General features: G+C 35.4%; 1 long non-coding RNA gene across 2 annotated transcripts in view; it reads left to right on the plus strand.

The window, feature by feature from the left end:
* The first annotated feature begins 1,011 nt into the window (after positions 1-1,011).
* LOC123384469 overlaps positions 1,012-19,131 on the plus strand; it is a 141,392-nt gene continuing 123,272 nt past the window's right edge. Inside the window, exon 1 of one of the 2 annotated variants that reach the window (XR_006595585.1) lies at positions 1,012-1,161. This is a non-coding gene — a long non-coding RNA (uncharacterized LOC123384469). Of the gene's footprint in view, positions 1,162-9,047; positions 9,113-19,131 lie in introns of those variants that run through there. The other variant, XR_006595586.1, reaches the window with a different exon arrangement.

Genomic DNA, 19,131 nt, shown 5'->3' on the forward strand with positions numbered 1-19,131 from the left:
ACAGAAAAAAAAAACCCTATGTTTGAAGTATAATTTGAAAAATTCCTGGGAAGTGTGTTAAGAGAAGACACAGAAAAGTTTGTGTGTATATAAGGTGGGAGTGTATGTCGTGGTTTAAGAAGCATATAGGTAAAAATCTCTTACGGGTCATTAAATTTTTCACTCTTTGACTCTCATTCTCATTTTTGAGTCTCCAAAAGGTTGATGCTGCATCAGTTTTCTCTCTCAACTGCCTTAATCCAGTGGTTTTAAAATTGTGCCTTGAAGAGCCAAAGGGATTCTATACAGGTCCCTCAATGATGAGCACCCATAGTAAAAGAGAGGGATGGTAATCATCATGCCATTTTACCAGATCAGGTTTGTTTCTGTCAGTTTTATTTGTTTACACTTCTAGGCATGATTTTTTAGCAAAAAAAATATATATATGTGTATATATATATGTGTGTGTATATATATATGTGTGTATATTTTCAAATGTGAAGAGAAAACTATCTCAAAAGTAAGTTGATAAAAGCAAATATTAGGTCCAAAGCTTAATGCAGAATTTTACTTCTTGTAGCTTCTCAGTTTTGATTCAACTAATGGAAGACTAGAGATTTAACACACTAGATTCTATATGACACTTAACCCCTCAAATTACAAGCAAGGCCCATACTGAAATAGTCATTGTTTTATTAGTAATTATATAACTATACTAATTAATACTGTTTTATGTATATTTAAAACTGTGTGAGCCTTCTTAATATTATATATGAGTGTAAGTACCCCATCTGAGAAAATTGTCTGTATCAGGGATGTTCACCATGATTGTAGTTTCCCATCCAGTAAAATTTGGATATATCATGAGAGAGCAGTGTATCCTATTGACTTCTGAAGATGACTTCTGAATCTTTTCATGATATCAAAGTAGAAGCACTATTTCTAGAGTAAAAGGATAATAGTCCAATTGTACTTCGAGGTAGGTAGAACACTACTGAAATACTGTGTTTTGTTTGTAGTAACATACTTTGTGGAAGATGGTCAGAGATTACCAAGTTCCTGAAGAGTCTAAGTACTGTGGAATACCATGTCATCTGTTGGGCATTAGAAGGATTTCTATGAAAGTAGAGTCAAGAGAAGCCTTGGAAGGTGGAGGTAGAAATTGTAACTCTCTTCAATAAGGTAATTGAATTTATTAGCCAGAGGGCAGAACTAAGACTAACAATTGGAAGTTCTATGAGGCAAATTATACTGATCAGAACAAAAATTGTGTATACATATGGTAGAAAAAAATGTGCTGCCTTCTGAAGTCCTACATTTATTAAAGATTTTAGATAAAAAATGAAATAGGAATACTGAAGATTGATTGAAGGAAAATAATATAACTTGACATTATAGATTCAATATGGGTTAGCACTGTAGGTATCTTGGAAGAAAATAGATACTAAAAGAAACATAAGGACATGCAGAAATTGATACCCCTCTTCTGTGCCATTGGTATGTTATATTCCTAAACATGACTCTTATAAATAGACATTATCTTCCTTTGTTGTGTTTTGGTTGAAGAGGGTTTAGGTGTCTCTTGTGAAAACTATATGTGAATTCTGAGGAATGAAAATGAGCACCTATTTATCTTGTTGATATTCTGTAGTTTGAAATGGTTTACAATAATCAAACAAGAGGAGGAGAAAAAACTAAATTATATCATTAACTTCCTTTTAGGAATTTAGCACTTAAAAAAATACCCACATTCAAGTATATAATCAGAATTTCCCTTAATTAAAAAAAAAAAGTTAAAGCAAAATGACTTGTAGAATTTTTTTAAAAGCTACCTTCCATGTACCATGTTCATCATGCTTTACCTTTCAACACCTGCAAATGTTTCAGTTACATTCATGCATATATTTCTTTAAAAAAAGTTCGAGATAGAATTCCTTTTTCTTCTCACTTTTGAATAGAAGGATAATTAATTTCTTTTTTTAAATTTTTTAATATTTATTTATTTTTGAGAGAGAGAGAGAGACAGAGCATGAGTGGTGGAGGGGCAGAGAGAGAGGGAGACATAGCATCCAAAGCAGTCTCCAGGCTCCCAGCTGTCAGTGCAGAGCCCGATGAGGGGCTCGAACCCATGAACAGTGAGATCATGACCTGAGCCGAAGTCAGACACTTAACCGACTGAGCCACCCAGGCGCCCCAAAGGTTAAATAATTTCTAATAGCCACTATCTGAATTGTTGTTTCTAGCAATATAAATTAGATAACCATCTAGGTGTTTTCATTTTTAAAATGTATCTGAGTTCGGGGCACCTGGGTGGCTCAGTTGGTTAAGTCTCTGACTTCAGCTCAGGTCATGGTCTTGCAGTTCAGTTCGTAGTTCAAGCCCTGCATCAGGCTCTGCCTCAGAGCCTACTTTTTCCTGCCAAGCCTGCTTCAGATCCTCTGTCCCACTCTGTCTCTGCCCATCCCTGGCTTACTCTCTCTCTCTCTCTCTCTCTCTCAAAAATAAATAAACACTAAAATAAATAAATAAATATATATATATCTGAGTTCCTATAGGAAAGACACAAGTGTTTTGTGGAATCTGGAGAAAGGTACCTGAGTAAACGAAGAAAGAAAGAGGAAAGATATGAGTGGGAGTGAGCATGAGAAGAAGAGGCTGTATGCCAAATCTGTGCAAGACAAAGTCACTAGAAGCAGAAAGAGGAGAAGCTGTGACCTCTTTTTGATATCCCACCACTTCGAGAGGGAGGGAGATAAGAAGTGAATATTGACTTTATCCCTATATTTCTTGAATTGGAATGAAAACAGCTCTAAATTACCCCCTGTGAAATGTTTGTTTCAAAACTATTTTAGCACATTTAAGGAACTTTCTTCAATGGTTAAGGTGCAGAAGTAACCAGCTAGTCATCAGCTGGTTGAGTTCAGGCCAGAGGAGTGCTTTTGTTTGGCCAGCGCGCTACTTGTTTTTCAACTTTTTTTTTTAAGTTCATTTATTTTTTTAAATTTTTTTTAACGTTTTTTATTTATTTTTGAGACAGAGAGAGACAGAGCACAAACGAGGGAGGGGCAGAGAGAGAGGGAGACACAGAATCGGAAGCAGGCTCCAGGCTCTGAGCCATCAGCCCAGAGCCCGATGTGGGGCTCGAACTCACGGACCGCGAGATCGTGACCTGGCTGAAGTCGGACGCTTAACCGACTGCGCCACCCAGGCGCCCCAAGTTCATTTATTTTTGAGAAAGATAGAGACAGAGTGCGAGTGGGGGAGGGGCAGAGAGAAAGGGAGACACAGAATCCAAAGCAGGCTCCAGGCTCTGAGCTATCCGCTTAGAGCCCGACACGGGGCTCAAACTCACGGACCCAAACTCATGGAGCATGAAATAACGACCTGAGCCAAACTCAGATGCTCAACCAACTGAGCCACTCAAGTAGGCGCCCCTACTTGTTTTTAAATTGAGACCAAATGCCTTTGGGCAACCTCTGAACTCTCCAGTTTTCCTTTGTCCTCACCATTTCCACTGTTGCCTAGCCTACTTCATTCATTTGTACACCTTGCCTGATCTCTGGAGGCACTTGAGTTTCAGAGCCTTGAGACAGAGAACAAATCACATGGAACAAAAATTAGTTACACCTGGGCTGTGGAAGGAGAAGTAACTGGAACTCAATCACAGAGAGTGCTTGACCTAGACATGAGAGCTCAAGAATAAAAATTATATTGAGAAGTAAATAGCAGTGGAACAACTACTTCTTTGAAAGAAGGAGGGCAAACGATCTCCATAGACTGCATACCAATGAGAGCTCAGGTGATGTGGCAGTGATTGTGATCACTGATGGCCCTTGTTTTTACTTTGTCCTGCTGCAGCCTGAAATATCACATGTATCAAAAATAAAATATATAGTATTTGTATTAAAGTTTTGTTATGTAATGTAGGCAACTCTGTTATATACTATGTTAAACACCTTATAAAGAGCTATAACTTATATTGCACTCTAAACATGTTATTTGCTATGAATTTTTCATCTTTAATTCTTACTTCTTTAGCCATTTATTAAGGTGAAATATAGCAGTTTTTTTTTTTTTGGTTGAACTTAATTTTCAGGATGTGCCATTCCTTATCTACAAAACTATTTCCAATTAAATTATATTTTTGATATAAGACTCCCAAACATATTTTTTTTCTGAGAAAGAGAAGTAGAAATGTATTAATAATGTTTTCTCTATTTACATATAAGTAGATGCAACCACATCATCAAAGTGGATAATATTTATTGTGGGACAGTAGAAATTATAACTAGTCAGGGTTATATAATAAAGTCAAAGTTTATTTAAATATTTGTGAAGTATCAAATTAGCATACCTAAGACTGCAAGGGAACTTAAACACCTTTCACTTTTAGAATCTTTGCATGGTGCACAGAATATATTTTTATCTTTTATGGCTTGCTCATTTCTCCAATTTCATTGTTTCACAATACCTGCTCACCCTCACCCTGACTCCTATTTTATGGAATAATGTATAGTCCATAAAAGTTCCAGCTATCTCTTTGAGATTTTGCAAATGTGAGTTCCCTCTTGGTTCTTTATCCCTATTTCTCTTCCCTTATTAATCAAAGTCCTACTTATCCTTGGGTGAACCTTTTCTTAAAAGGCCAGATAGTGGTTATTTTAGGTCCCTAGAGTTTCTGTCCCAACTGTTCTACCTTTGTAGCAGTAAGCAAGCTATACACAACACACAAATAAATGGGCACAGCTCTGTTCCAATAAAGCTTTATTTACACAAAAAGTACTAATGGGTCATAGGTTGTTCATCCTAGCATTAGAATTCGATTCAAATATAATTCTGATATGTGATCATTGAGTGCCATGTCTGAATAGATATCATACTGTATTGTAATCCTTGGATTAATTTTCAGAATTTCAGACTGTATTGTTAGATATGAGACATTAGAGGTAGGGAAAATGGCTTAATCATTCCTCTGTCATAGTACCTGATAATTGTCTGTTTGAAAACTAAGGTGCCTTTGGCTATTTTTGAGGCGTGAAGAATAAGCATGAAGTTATCAAACCTATTTTTAAAGCCTCCAAAAATAGAGTGTGGAAAAATAATAAAGCCAATTTTCAACACTGCCTAGAAGATCACTATGTCTCGAATGAATAATGTCAGACTGATCTGTTTCCATTTTGTGAAAAAGGGGGAAAAAAACCTCTTTCTTTTTAATGTGGAAAAGATCGTGTTGAACGTTTGTTGTTATGGACTGAACATTTTCTAGACATTTGGTTTTTAAGGAGGAGGGGAGTGTAGCATATGGGGTGAGACTAGTATTGAGTAATGTCATCTAAATGTTATTTTTAAACTAGTTATGATTTTTAGAGGCTTTAATAATTCAAAAGAGAGAATACTATTAACTATATTGCTAACACCAGGTGGAGAAGCCTCAATTAAGTCCTAGAGGAAAAAGAAAAGGTACTTAATTGATGTTGGCAAAAGTATATAAAGAAGTTATGTTTCACCAGAATAAAAGCACAGGAGAATGTGACTTTTTGCATAAGAAAAAGTAGACAAATACTAGATGAAAAATAATTCCTATGACCTGTATAGCAAGAACAGTTTCTATGGAAATAGAACAAAAAGGTGATTCCATCATAAACATAGAGCCTTACTCCCCACGATAATTAAAGAGGGTACAGAAGCCCATTTGACCTGCCATATTAAATACCCTTAAATATCCTTCTCTTCACAGTATTGAAATAAATCCCTGTAATAAATGTCTGTGGAACTTAAAGTAAAACCTCATGCCACAGCATGCCCTACCAAGCCCTGAAAGGTCTGGCCCTTCCAGCCTGTCTGATAAACACCTTCACCGTCATTGCTTAAAGAGCTCCAGTCTCACCAGCCTTTCAGCTGTTTAGAAAACAAGATCTCTTTACCTTCAGGCCTTTTCTTCTGATACTTCCTCTACTTGATAAGCTCTTTATCTAGATATTTGCTTCTCTTCATTCAGATCTGTGCTTAAATGTTATCTTCTTAGAAGAACTTTCCTAGCCATGGGTTTAACTCCCTCCACTTTTGCTTCATCCCGCCCCCTACCTATTACCTGTTTTCTTGTATCAGTATCTAACATTACATTAAGTTCTTTATGTAGTTGTTTCTTGCTTGAATTTCCCAATAGAATCCAAGCCCCATAAGCACCAGGAACTTTTCTCTCTTGGTCACCTCTTTTTTCCCATTGTTGGGAATTTGATTGGCGTCATGTGGAACAAAACAAATATTTGTTGAGGGCATGGCTATTTATAAATCAGCCATTTGGAGAAAAAGAAAGTTCAGGCAGAGCTTCCCCCTTCCCTACAATGAAAGTGTCTGTATGGGTTGTAATATGTTGATATGAGTTTCTGAGGGACGTTAAGGAAACATAATGAACACTGAGTTTTTTAAAGATGACTTATTAGATTAAAAGTTATGGATTAGGTACCCTCTTTTTATTTCCTCCTTAGCTTTATTTATGTGTTTATTTTCTCAGTAGCCACCCATCCCCTGTCTCTCAGAGAAAACCACAGATAATCTTCTTTTATTTTGATGCTTATTTAAAATGTGGCTCAGTCAGTTAAGCTTCTGACTTTGGCTCAGGTCATGATTTTATGGTTTGTGAGTTTGAGCCCCGAGTTGGGCTCTGTGCTGACAGCTCAGAGCCTGGAGCCTGCTTTGGATTCTGTGTCTCCCTCTCTCTCTGCCCCTTCCCTGCTTGCCCTCTGTCTCTCTCTCTCAAGAGTAAACATTAAAAATGAATGAATGAATGAATGAATAAATAGAATGTCTAAGATTATAGTAAAAATAGACATTCTCTCAATTTAAAAAAAATGTGTGGAATTATTTTAGAATAAAGCACTGAATGTTGAGTCATTTGTGACATTTCAGTTTAATATTAAAGACTTTTATTTAATATGGTAAAGGACATTCTTTTTTAATATACCATATAGCAGATATTAAACAGTAAAAAGCGCAAGAACATTATGAATGCTCTGATGGAATAACTCATGATGATTCTTTATTTTTAAGTAATTTTTCTACATAGGTTTTAAGGCACATATTTAAGGCACATATTTCTTTACTTAGTAAATTGGAAAAGGCTTCTTTTCAGGATTAGAATACCAAGAATTCTAGCTCTCTATGGATTGCACTATTGGAAAATAACACATAGAAAAAATGTTCTCTGCACTGTTCTGCCACTGTGAATGTCAATATTCTTGGTATGCCAGAATTTGTTAAAGCTAATTTAGTCCAGACTGTATTCTGTTTGAGGTCAAGATTGTATCTTCTACTTGTAGAAACTGCATAGAATTTAGTAAATCTATTACTTAAATTATTTATATAAGGATATATATTTCAAGATATTGATTGCTTAAAAATCTAATAAATGCTACTTAAATGGAATTTATATTCTATATTAAAGTAGGTATCATCCTTGCAACCTATACTACTAATAAATGTGAATATGAGTGACATAGTTCATTTCAGTATGGTAATAATTTACACTTCAGTTCTCAGTAAGTTTTCATGTAACAACCACCAAGGACATTTAAAATAATGAGAGATTCAGTGAAATTATATACTAAAAATTATTACTGAAGGGCCTGAAAATGCTTCTCATCCCCAGTCAGTGATGCATAAAGGAAATGTCTGCCTGCCTTTTACTATTTCAAAGTGGAATCTTTTAGCTAATGTGTCTGTCATCCTTTTAGGCCTTGCAACCTTCACGCATTCATTTTTTTCAAATTTTATGTGAATATAAACCACCTCTTCCGTGATACATGGTCTTAGTACCCTTTGAGTTTAGCTAGTTTTGTTTTTTTTCTTTTTCTTTTTTTCTTTATTTCCTTCTCTGTCTTTTTCTTCCTTTTCTTCTTTTTAATGGCAAAGGACCTTCAACGCAGCAAGCATTCCTTGATTATTTCTAGCTATCCATGCAGAATTTTTCTGGTTGCATACTGAGAAAACCCCATAATTACAAGGATATTTATGATAGCAGCACTGCTATTTCAGGGAACTACATTATAGTTCACACTAAAAATAAAAGGGCAACATATTTTGCATGCTGGTAGCTGCTTTCCCTTGATAGATGCACTTGGTTTTTCTATAGACTTAAATTTATCCTTCACCATCTGCTCTGCAAGTACTCCAGAAAATCCAATATTGCATTCTGAATTCCCTTGAAAGTAAGTTACTCTTCCTCTCTATGGATTTCCTTGTAGGATTCTTAGTTTTACCTGCATACAAATGCCCCATATTTGGGGAGCTCTAGTAATCTTGCACTTCAGTTTAGAGAAAACTTGGGAGAGCATCCAGGCAGTCACTCCCATAATGCTTTGGGCATGATTGAGGAGATGACAGAGGCAGTTTTGTTTTAATGATGCCTTAAAACAACAACAACAACAAAGTTATGTTGAAGTGGTTGTTATGTTTTGGTTTGTTTTTTAAATTCATTTATTCATTCTTTCAATTAACACTTGATTGAAATATTTTTTCTTGAAATAGTTTTGGAAAGAATTGTACTAACCCTGCTTACATAGATTAAGCCGCAGTGTGTGTTGTATCATTTGCAGGACACTGAAAGAACACTTTAATACCCTCTCTACCTAAGTCTCCCAGTGGTACAAACTAAAATTTTGCTCTTGGATATTCGGTCCTTTGGTTTCTTTTGGAAGTTAGCTTTTAAAAAATCCTCCAAACCTTCAAGTAGCCATCTTAATTATTTTTATGTGACTAATTTCCTAAACATCAAGGTTTCAGGGCAATCATAAGGTTCTCGTCCTTGGAGAGGAGAGAGGCAGGTGAATTAGGTTCTGAATACTGGGAGGACAGTGCTTTATATATAGTCTACAGTTGGTAGATATTTGTTGAATGAAAATGGGAGGGTGAATAGAAAACACTAAGATAAATCTGCCCTGTTGTAAGATACTACCCTGAGCAAGTCTTTTTTTCTAGACATTCTGACTTTGCCTTTGACTCTCCAATTCAACTAAAGCCCTACTTCATTTCAGTTACAGGACTGTATCTTTTAAGAAAGAGAGAAGATGCTTCACTTGCATTTGATATTGATAACTTTCCAGATTTTTCAAACTGTTATCATATGGATCTTGAGGTGAGAACACCCAAGGAATTCTTGGGTATCATTAATTAGTCCTAAAACACTCACATTCAAAAACTTCACTAGAGGTTACTTCTGAGTTTGTAGACATTTAGAAATGGTGCAGTTGAATTGGTGAAGGGCTAAAAAAGTGAAGGAGTTTGCATGTGAGCTGCTTATCTAGAGATCAGATGAAGCTGATAAAACTTCCCTGATTGTTTTTTTAAATAGTAAGGTCCCACTTGATGTTTCTGGAGTCACCTTATGTGCTATAACTCTGACTCCAGCTCTTTTCTCCATAGGCATAAAACAAGCATGTGTTCAGTGCTGGGGGCAGGGTGTACAAAAGCCCCCCACTGTGACTTTCAGACTAAAGTCACATAAGAAAGATTCCAACATGTGACTCTGCTGGTACACCACAGAGAGAAATTTCCTTTTGCCAAGGGATTGGTTTAGTTGAAAACAATCACCATATTTGGCACTTACTATTTCCTTTTTGTTTGTTTTTGTACAGCAATTTAGAAAGGAAAAAAACAAACAAACCAGTATTTTATTTTCATATTATTATTTTTTAGAAGGCTCTATTTAGAAACATACCGTTTTAAGGCTGAATGAGAGACCTCAGAAGTAATCTAATCTTTTTCTCATGCATATATCCCTTTACATCACATATTAAAATGATTTATCAGCTCAAGTACTTTAAATGTCTTGGAACTTACTGTCTCATCAAACATCGAATTCCACTTTAGCAGCTTTGTGGGTAAGAAAGTTTTTATATTGAGTTTAAATCTGTATCCCTAACCCCTCTGTAACCTGAACCGTTAGTCCTAATTTTGCTCTCTAGAAGTACAGAAAAAAATAAACTCTCATTCACTTAATAACCTCTTGCGTACTTTAAACCATCTAGTATATACCCATAAAGGCCTTTTTAAATAATCAATCAGTCCAAGTTTCTGCAACCATTTTTTTTTTTTTTAGAAAGTCACAGGTTTTTCAGAAATGGAAGAAATTTTAGAAAACATCTAGTCTATTTTTTTTTTTTTTGAAAACGCATTTCTATAAAGTACTAATTCTGGAGGTGATAATAGTAAAAAAAAAAAAAAAAAAGTGCACAGTAGGATCCTGATCTGTAGTTCAGTCAACTTATACCTGTAATTCTTGAACTGGGGACTCATCTTCTTGGAATTATGTGAAGGGAGCCCCAGGATAAATCTCATGGTTCTTTTCTTTTTTAAATTTTACATTTTCCTGAATATTTTATCAAAGAAGTCTCATTATTTTTATATTAGAAAAAAATATATTGACATAATAAGAATTTGAATAAAAACTTGGCATGAAATATGGGATTCCAAATGCTTTCAAGTTTTCAAAGGGGAGCTGTTATGGACCAAAATTTATATGTTGAAGCTCTAACACTCGATGTGACTGTATTTGGAGATAGAACTTTGGGGAGATAACACTCAATGTGACTGTATTTGGAAATGGGACTTTGGGAGATAAGTAGGTTAAGATGATGCCTTTAAGATGACTTTCATGGTAGGATTATTGCCCTTATTAGAAGAGACACCAAATAATTCTCTTTTCCTTTCTCTTTCCTTCTTCCCTGTTCCCCCTCTCCCATCTCTCTCCCTCCCTACCTTTACCTTTCTCTCTCTCTTTCCTTCTCTCTTTCTTTCCTGTGTCTCTTGAGAACAACCAGAAACTGACTACACTGGCACCTTGGTCTCAGACTTCAAGCTTCTAGAACTATGAGAATATAATTTCTGTTGTTTAAGCTACTCACCCTATGATATTTTTTTATAGAAGCCTGAGAAAACTAAGATTATAGCTTTGTCTAGGCCAATTGCTATCAGCCAAAGGTGATTTGACAACATCTGAAGACAGTTTGATTATCACAATTTGGGGAATGCTACTAGCATCTAGTGGGGAGAGCCACTAGAATTATAAACCTCCTATAATGTGCAGGAGAGGAACCCACAACAAAGAATTACCTGGCCCCAATCTCTATTATATTGGGGTTGAGAAATGGACTTGGCTACCAATAGGGGTACCTCAATGAAATGTTTGTTATTCATAATCATTTATTATTCATCTGCAAAGTGCACAATATGAAATAATGTCATAGAGGAATGGTCTTTCTAAAGTAAAGGAAGCTACATGTCTTTTCTCTTTTCACCAACTCTGTAGCAATTCTTAATGATCCCTAATCAAAATTTTTATTCTAATGTCAACAGAATCTTCTCCAGTTATTTTATGAAAATCAGTCATGTCCTATCTCAACTTCAAATAACAGGGCCCTTAACATTCAGGCTGTTTCAGATACTACTTATATGAGTCAGGATTATTCAGAGAAACAGAACCAACAGGGAGTATACATTAGGGGATTTATTTTAGGAAATTAGGTTACACAGTTATGGAGGCTGGCAAGTCTAAAATACATAGGGTGGAGCAGGCTGGAAACCCAGGAAAGAGATGATGCTGCAGTTCAAGTCCAAAGGCCATCAAGCTGCAGAATTCCTTCTCGATGATGGGGAGATCAGGCTTTTGTTCTATTCAGACTTTCAACTGATTGGATGAGGCCCACCCACATTATGAAAGGCAGTCTGATTTACTAGAAATCTACCAATTTTAATGTAAGCCTTATCTAAGCACCGTCATAAAAATGCTCAGAATAGCGTGTGAGCAAATATTTGGGTGCTATGGCCCAGCCCAGTTGACACAAAAATTTAACCATCACAGTTGTTCTCTTTTAACTGCATTGTATGCCATCCAGTGTTCACTCTGGACCTCCTTTAAGGCTCATAGAAAAGGCCAGTGACACAAGGTATGGTGGGAGCCTCTACAAAGAGTCTACTTTGCCAGGCTTTCTTCAGCCAGGAAGGTAATTATAGTAGTTTTGCTTTAGTCCAGTTGGTGCCTGAATCCGTGTTTCACTTTGCTCTATTACTAATCTGCCTTTGTTCTCATGTTGGGAAAGGCAATAAGGCCAGCCTCTGCTCAGTAGTCCAGTCTAGGCCAAAAGGTCCATCTCAGCCTGCAGGTAACCCCATAGACTCTTTTTAGTCTTGCCCTGAGATCCAGTGAACTTCCTCTAGTGAGCAGAAATTTGGGTGACAGAGATTTATGGTTGCTGGCAGTAAAGATCATCTTTTGCTTGCACCCTCCTAGGTAATAATGCTTCATTTTATCCCCTCACAGAGGTTTTATTTGTGTTGACTAAGATGGTGTTACAATTTCCTTCAGCTTGGCTAAACTTTATATGGGTATTTTCCTAATTATTGGCCCTTGACTTCCCTTTCCATAGAGCATTTACTTCAGAAAACTTAGAATTATAAGTTTTTTCTCTGCCACTTTGAAATGTATATAAATATTCTCTCAGCCTCTGAACAGATTTATAAACCAGAAAATGTCTTTATCAGGAGACTGGGAGCCATCCCTTTGAAATATAATTATCAGGGAAGATAGTGCCCCTATTTCTCAGTCTTGATGGGAATATGGGAGCCTAACTTCCATGGCTACCAATTATTAAACACAGATGACATAATCAGAGAGAAAAACATTTGCAAACTCAATGATAACTCAGTTTGCTGGACACATGCCATTGATTAACCCTCCCACTAAGGTCCTCCAAGTACCTTTCCACTAGCTCACCCAGCACTTAAAAACCTTTCTGCCTTTTGTTTCAGTGAAGTTAAGTTCAGTCTCTCTCCCCTATTGCAGTAACCTGAAAAAAGTCTTCTTTACCTGTTTAATGCTATCTGGCACACTTTTTATTTTGACAGTATTTTTAAAGTTACCCTCAGCTTCCTATACTGTAAGCATAAGTAATGGCGATAATTTCAGGTACCACAATCCATCTGATATCACAGAATAAACAGCTTTCTGTGGCAGGCTCGTTATACTTGCTCCCCTAAGTTTTCAATGAGAAACTGGTTGGTTACTATCTTTGAGGCATGACATTCAGGGAAAAGCAACATCTTCCCATATGTTCAGTAGTTGATAGTTTTTAAATGATCTTTCCTCTGAACACTTCAAGTCACTATCCAGAAAATACTAACTTTAAAATTAATTTCAATACTTTTCAATCATTAAATACTTTTCAAATATTAAAATACAAGTAATAGTAAGGATAGAGAAAACAAAGCCAACAAAGAACAAAAGCTATATAAAAATGTTTAGAAAGGATATGAGAAGTCATTTAATCTATATTTTTCAAATTTGGAAAGATAGCCATAAAGAAATAAAAAGATACATAACTTTAGCTTATAACTTCTTGCATTAATAGTCAGTACATTTTCATTTTGACCTGCTACCTACCACACTCTTTTTCTCAAAACCTGTGGTTTTAATAGTGTAAAATAAAGATCAAGAAATAATGTATTTACCGAACTGATCCTGCTTGCCCCTATTTTATCTACTTTTTCTTCCCAGCCTCCCCTTGGATTTAAAGGCTTAGTGTTGCACCTGACAACGACATTGACAATGATGTAGTTAATTACAGATATTTTAAAGTCCATTGTTGTAAAGTTTTTATGTATAATAATGAAAAAATAGCAACTTTTGAAAAAGTAAAATAAATCTTTTGTTAAATTAATTTAATTTTTGTTTTAAGCCTACCTACTAAAGGTTTCATTTAAAATGTTCCAAAATTAAAATCAATTTATTAGCATAAATGTAAGAAGCACAGCTTGTAAGTAAAAATTGAACTATCCCCTCTGCTTGGAATTGGAAATCTTCCAAATCCAGCTTAGTAAAACTTGGTTTATTGCATGTGTAAATTAAAAAGAAAATAAAAGATATCAAAAAAGTTTTAGGAACTTTCTAGCACCAAGGACATGACAATTATTTAAGAGTTTAAAAATCATTTAACAATACAACAATTAGAATTCCTATACCAGAAAAATTCCCTTCTAAAGACTGCATATTATTTTCTCCTGAACATCATTTTCATAGCATCAAGGCTTGGGGCTGTGTAAATATTTGTTTTGCAAAGTTGCCAAAAGTTTCAGAGCATTTCACTGAGTTTTTAATTAATTTTTAAAAACAAATTTGCTTTTTCTTAAATTGCTTCTGTACTCAAGAGAGCTTCAGTAGTTTATCTCAAGATGTCTTAACTGTGTTATTTACTACTCATTTTAGTATTGGAATTCTTTTTTCTTCTGGCTAATTGGCCATTAGCACCATTAGTATTTGAATAATGTGTATAAAGCACCATAGAAATCTAGAAAAATTCTATGCATGTTTAATCTTTAATGCAATGTGTTACTGATAAGAAAACACTTGTTTACTGCAAGACTTTTGATGGTAAGACTGTCTGTCAGAGAAGTCACTCTTGGCTTTGGTACTTGCCCCTTCCTCCTGTCTCCCTCCCTCCCACGTAATAACCCCAAAGGTGATATTACTGACTACCCTTCTTTGGTTTCAGGATTTATAAACATCATTTTCCTTTCACAGAAATGTAATCTGCCCTGTAAATCACCACAAAGGCCTTCAGAATTAACAAATCTGAGGACCAAATCTATACTGAAAAGAGGTGGGCCATTTTTTGGGTATGATGTGTCATCCACAGTTTTCTTTTGGTTGTTCTAATTGGGAAAATATTTGACCTTACATTTTATCTTCATGGAACAGAACGAATTAATTGACCTGTGTTCTAGTTTTGTTCAATGAACTATGTCTGAAGAGAGTTTCTGTTCTCATTCAACGTGTGGGGGACTACTTTTCATAACCCTTCAAACTGAGAAAAATCTCAAAGATATTTTCAAAACAGATGCAAAATTATCTTTGGTGCCCTATAATTAGAATGGAACTTTTAAGCTAATACTTGGATTCTAATTTATTAAAACTTTAACTGAAAAACAAAGTAAAGATTCCTCAAATACTTATGTGGCCTCTGGTATGACACTAGTTATTATGAGTAAACAGAAATTATTAAGACATGGGGCTGTTCTCAAGAAACTTGTGTTCTAGATATCCGGAGGAGATAATTTCATAAATGATGATATTTCAAAGCAATATTTGAAACCTGCTGTGGCAGGGACAAATCTTATTTGCAAAACTTAGAGAAGGTTGTGATAATTTTCAGCACATTGTGAGTAGGTCTTCGGGAAATTATGGAAAACTTCAAGTAGGGTAGGTTTTGCTTTAGAGGTATTGGCAGAGATAGGATGCATTTTCAAGGACCGTGAATGATCTTAGGCGGGGTCTACTTGGTCATTTGTTGAACTCTTGGACACATCTGACTTCAGGAGCTTTCTAGCCAGACTTAGGCTTCATTTTAAGAGCTTTAGTTTTAGACTAGTAACATAAGATGGTTTTGTTCTGCAGAGAATAACAAATTCTACCAACTCCACAGCCACTTCCTTTTTTTTATGTGGAGGTAGATAGGAGGTTACGTGGGTGGAGGGTAAGGAGTGGGGAATTAGAGAACTATGCAAACGTGCAAGTTTTGGAGGTGCCACTCTTAGATGTTTATTTGCCTGAGTAGGAGCTTGCCCCTCTAAAGTAGAATCAGCTGTAGAGCAACAAGTAAAGGCTTTCTGCTTCCAAGAAAAATAATACTGAAATTCTTCTATTCTACTATGCTACATACATAGCTTTAAAGTGGGAAATAGGGGGGCGCCTGGGTGGCGCAGTCGGTTAAGCGTCCGACTTCAGCCAGGTCACGATCTCGCGGTCCGTGAGTTCGAGCCCCGCGTCGGGCTCTGGGCTGATGGCTCAGAGCCTGGAGCCTGTTTCCGATTCTGTGTCTCCCTCTCTCTCTGCCCCTCGCCCGTTCATGCTCTGTCTCTCTCTGTCCCAAAAATAAATAAACGTTGAAAAAAAAAATAAAGTGGGAAATAGGAAAATGATAAGTTGAAATATGAGCTGGGTAGAAAAGATGTAGTATAAATGCTTTGAGGATGCAGAGGAGAGATTGTTGGTTCTGTGGTGAGTTTTATTTAATTTTTTCCTTTCTCCAAATTTGTATTTAAATTCTAGTTAGTTAACATACACTGTAATATTTGTTTCAGGTGTAGAATTAAATGGTTCATCACCAACATACAACACCCAGTGCTCATCACAGCAAGTGCCCTCCTTAATACCCATCACCCATTAACCCATCTCCCCCACCTACCTCCCCTCCAGTAATTCTTGGTTTATTCTGTATAGTTAAGAGTCAGTCTCCTGGTTTGCCACTATCTCTCTTTTTTAAAATTATTTTGAAATAATTTTAGATTTACAGAAAATTTTCAAAAAAATGTACATAACATTCATGTATACTCTATCCAGCTTTTCCAAATATTAATAGCTTACATAGCCAAGTACAAATGTTACAGTGAGGAAAATAACATTGATACAATGTTACTAACTAAACTACAGTCCTTATTAGTGGTTCACTAGTAGTTTTAGCCCATACTGTCATTTTTCTGTGATAGGATCTAATCCAAATTCCTGCATTGCATTTAGTTGTGGTATCCTTTTAGTATCCCCCAATCTGTAATGGTTCTTGAGTCTTCCCTTGTTTTTCATGACACTTTTATGAGTACTACTTAATTATTTCTTGGGATAATTTGGGATTATTACTAAATTTGGCATTGTCTGATGTTTTCCCATGGTTGGATTGAGGTTATACATTTTTTTTGGCAAGAATACCACAGAAATGATGTGAAATCTTTCTCAGTAAATAACGTTAGGGGTATATAATGTTGCTATAGGCTATTACTAGTGATGTTAATCATAAGCACTTAATTAATATGGTGTCTGCCAGGTTTCTTCACTGTAGGGATACTGTTCTTCCCTTTGTAATGAATAAATATCTAGGGACATACTTTGAAAAATCCTTTTTCCTCAAAATTTGGGCACTGACTTTAGGATTCACTATTCCTAAAATGGCCAAAGTAAAAAATGAAAATAAAAAACAAAAACAAACAATAAAAACCTCAACAGATATTATGGATAATTGTGTGAACTGATTACCCCTACCCAAAATTATAATTTTAGCTAAATGTCATATATAGAGTCCTTGAAAAATACTGCTTTGGAAGACTCATTGCTTTCTGAATGTGCTAAATCTTAAATTATGATTTCCCATTATTTGTCCCTAGCTGGCTCTGAACTTCTCAATTTCATAGCAACCAGAATTATAGTGATTACATGTAAAAAAAAAAAAAGAATTTTATTTCTGTAATATTCCTAACCTATTTTGCAAATAATTTATTTTGTTCTTTCTAACTCAATTAAAAATATATATATTGCAGTATGATTACCATACAAAACTGTACATGGTTAGTGTTTACAACTCAAAGAATTTGGAGATAAATATACACTCATGAAACCATCACCACAATCAAGGCCATGAACATATCCATCACTTCTCAAAGTTTCCTCCTCTCCCCCTTAATTTTTTTCTAATTCATTATTTTTGTTGTATGGTAAGGGAAATGACATAGAATCTACCTTCTTAGAAAAATTTTAATTATACAATATAGCATTGTTAACGTTAGGCACTAATATTGCACCATAGATCTCCAAAACTTAATCATTTTACATAACTGAAGGTTTCTACCCTTTGACCAACAACTAAAAACCTCTACACAGCAAAGAAAACAGTAAGCAAAACGAAAACGTAACCTATGAAATGGGAGAAAACATTTGAAAATCATATATATGATAGTTGGTTAATATCCAAAACATATAAAGCACTCTTACAACTCAATAACAAAGCAAAAAAATTAATCCATTTAAAGATGGGCAAAGGACCCAAATAGACATTTCTCCAAAGACATAAAAATGATCACGTGGTACATGAAAAGGTGCTCAACACCACTAGTCATTGGGAAATGCAAATTAAAACTACAATAAGATATCACCTCATACCTGTTAGGATGTTTTTTATCAAAAAGACAAGAGATAAGAAGTATTGGTGAGGATGTGAGTTAAGGGAACTTTTAGACATTGTTGGTGAGAATATAAATTGGGGCAGCCACTATGGAAAACAGTATGAAGAATCCTCAAAAAATGAAAAATAGAACTACCATCTGATCTCACAATCTCACTTTTGGGTATATATGCAAAAGAATTGAAATCAAGATCTCAAAGAGATATCTGCCTTTCCATGTTTATTGCAGCATTATTCTCAATAGCCAAGATATGGAAACAAACTAAATGTCCATTGACAGATGAATGGATAAAGAAAATGTGGTATACACATACAATGGAATTTTATTCAGACTTTAAAAAAGAAGGAAATCTTGCCATTTGTGACAACACAGATGGACCTGAAGACATTATGCTAAGTGAAATAAGTCAGACACAAGAGGACAAACACTGCATCATTCCTGTTTTATGAGAAGTCTAAAATAGTCAAACTCATGGAAGCAGAGAACAAAGTGAGGTCATGGTGGTCTACCCAACTTATATGCGTTATTTATATTTGACCTTTTAAATGATACAATTCCAAACGTTCATCTGAATTAAAAAATTTTAAATGGGATAATTACATAGGAAATAGAGCATGATCAAAATATCAGCTAATTTTCTGATATCACTCTCTTAGAGAATATGACTTTTTCCATGGCCAAATTACTCTATCTTAACCTTGCTCACAGGTATTTGGGGTAAGACTCTAAGTGAGAGACTTGCATCTCCAGTATATAATGTGTGTGAATCTATACTAAGCAACTAAAATTTTAAAAAATGGCCATAGGATGTCCATTACGATTTGGCAACCAAGTCCTCCTTCATTTCCCTTGGAATTCTCTGAAACTAACTGTGTTGCTACTCTCCTTCTGTCTAATGTTGTTGTTGAAATGATACACTTCAAGGGCTTATCTTCTTCATTTTAGAGGTGGTGAATAAAATCACTGGTTTCCAACTTGGCTGTCAATTAGAATCATCTAGGAAGATTTGAAAAATACTGGTACGGGGGACTTCTTTCTAACTGAAGAGAAGCAGCTATAGAGCAACCTAACACCCAACATTTTCTCTCCGAATCACGTGAAAAGACAAGTAGTGCTTTGATCACATGATAAGTCCTGTGTGTTCAAACATTC

Source organism: Felis catus, chromosome A3, assembly GCF_018350175.1.
Source record: "Felis catus isolate Fca126 chromosome A3, F.catus_Fca126_mat1.0, whole genome shotgun sequence".
In the NCBI taxonomy this organism is placed as follows: domain Eukaryota; kingdom Metazoa; phylum Chordata; class Mammalia; order Carnivora; family Felidae; genus Felis; species Felis catus.